The sequence below is a fragment of the Oryzias melastigma genome, unplaced genomic scaffold (assembly GCF_002922805.2).
Source record: "Oryzias melastigma strain HK-1 unplaced genomic scaffold, ASM292280v2 sc03674, whole genome shotgun sequence".
NCBI lineage: Eukaryota > Metazoa > Chordata > Actinopteri > Beloniformes > Adrianichthyidae > Oryzias > Oryzias melastigma.
In genome coordinates this window covers 1-2,074 of record NW_023420242.1, presented here as the reverse complement: position 1 = coordinate 2,074, position 2,074 = coordinate 1, and the positions used below count along the sequence as shown (strand labels likewise).

General features: G+C 42.8%; 1 long non-coding RNA gene across 1 annotated transcript; it reads right to left on the bottom strand.

Moving 5' to 3' along the window:
* Nucleotides 1-280: 280 nt before the first annotated feature.
* LOC112140080 lies at nt 281-1,602 on the bottom strand. The gene is made up of 3 exons (XR_002918111.2): nt 1,465-1,602; nt 1,171-1,324; nt 281-422 (listed from the first exon to the last, which is right to left on the bottom strand). It is a non-coding gene; the product is annotated as an uncharacterized LOC112140080 (long non-coding RNA).
* Between the last annotated feature and the right edge of the window lie 472 nt (nt 1,603-2,074).

The window sequence follows — 2,074 nt, the reverse complement described above, 5'->3', positions numbered from 1 at the left end:
TCTGGGGCTTCCTGCAAGATCTCACCAAATTGGGTCAAAATGATCTTAAAAACGGTGAGCAAATATCCCAGAACCATACGGAGGGATCTAGTGAATGACCTGCAGAGAGCTGGGACCAAAGTAACAAAGGCTACCATCAGTAACGCACTACACCGCCAGAGACTCAAATCCTGCAGTTCCAGACGTGTCCTCTTGCTAAAGCCAGTTCATGAACAGGCCCGTCTAAAGTTTGCTAGAGAGCATCTGGATGATCCAGAAAAGGATTGGGAGAATGTCCTATGGTCAGATGAAACTAAAATAGAACTTTTGGGTAAGAACTCCACTGTTTGGAGGAGAAAGAATGGCATACCTACTATAAAGCATTGGGGTGTAAACATCATGCTTTGGGGCTGTTTTTCAGCAAAGGGACCAGGACGTCTGATCTGTGTAAAAGAAAGAATGAATGGAGTCGTGCATAGTCAGATTTTGAGTGAAAACCTCCTTCCATTAGCACTGAAGATTAAATGTGGCTGGGTCTTTCAGCATAACAACGATCCCAAACACACCCGGGTAATGAAGGAGTGGCTTCATAAGAAGCATTTCAAGGTTCTGGAGTGGCCTAGATCCAGATCCTCCAGATCTCAACCTCATAGAAAATCTTTGGAGGAGTTGAAAGTCTGTGTTGCTCAGCAACAGCCCCAAAACATCACTGCTCTAGAGGAGATCTGCATGGAGGAATGGGCCAAAATACCAGCAACAGTTTGTGAAAACCCTGTGAAAACTTGCAGAAAACGTCTGACTGATGTAAAGGGTATATAAGACGTTATTGAGATGAACTTCTGTGATTGACCAAATACTTAACTTCTACTGTAATTTACAAATTAATTCTTAAAAAATCAGACTGATTTTTCTGGATTGTTGATTTTCTTTTCTCATAGTTGAGATAAACCTATGATGACATTTACAAGCCTCTCTCATCTTTTTAACCCTTCCGCTCTCTTTGGGGTCTAGATGACTCCAACCAAAGGTGGACAATATTTTATGTCTGCCATGGACATTAGTGAAACTCAAAAATCAAAGATAAAAGTAAATTGGGTAATTATGTAACATTTTCACCTTTAGTAACATTTATTGTAGAAAAAAAATCAATAAAAATGGCACCAAGCAGCAAGGAGGCGCTGTCTCAAGTACCAAGTGCTGAAATCGTCCTGAGGGTGCAGTTAGTCCTCCAGTCGGTAGGAGACGCTGTCTCAAAAAAGCCAGGATCCTGAGAGCGTTGTTGGGTCTCCGGGCCTGCAGGTTCATATTACATTACTGCCCCTGATAGCATTAGCTTTGGCGCCCCCTAAAGGAAGCAGCGGAAAAACAAAGAAGCACCGCTGTTTAGATTTGTTTGGAATGTAAATATTAGGAACCATCTGTGCTACTTTGTGTTATAAGTTAAATTAATAAAATATTATACTAAAGAAAATGTGAAGACACAACCTATTCAAACCGGCTGCTCTCTTGCAGGTCCCTGGAAGCTCAGTGAAAGCTCTAGAAGCATCTAGTGCAGTCCGAGTGCGTCAGTGTTGCTATTCTCGTTCCCGGGTACGTAAAAACTTCCGGAGTTTCAGAGTGCACTACAACGTCGTTGAGGCGTTTGCCTTGGTTGTGTGGGTCCAAGCGCTCCCTGCTTTTCAGCACTGCTATCTTTTTTTACTCCACACTTTTTTACTGCGTGATCCAAAGGCTCCCATCACAAAATGTAAGTAACTAATGCGTTACGAATAAAAAGTACCACAGTGCCGCGCGCCTAGCTGACTACCGTTATCCGTTTAACAACATGCTTTTTTTTTCTTCTTAAAAGGCGGGAATTGAAAGTAAGCTCGTGCTAAGTCTTTGCACGTGGAGATAGTGGCGCACTACAAGATACCAACACAATTATACCCATCATGAGTTAGAGTTAGCATAAACGCGGGTTCTTTTATTATGTTGCGTGACTCTCTGGCACCGCATGGCTTGACTAGCATGATGGTGGCAGCGTTGTGTTAGCGGGGCTAGCAGAGCTCATGGGTACTTCTCCAGATTAGCTTATTTTTTACGAGTTCTTGCC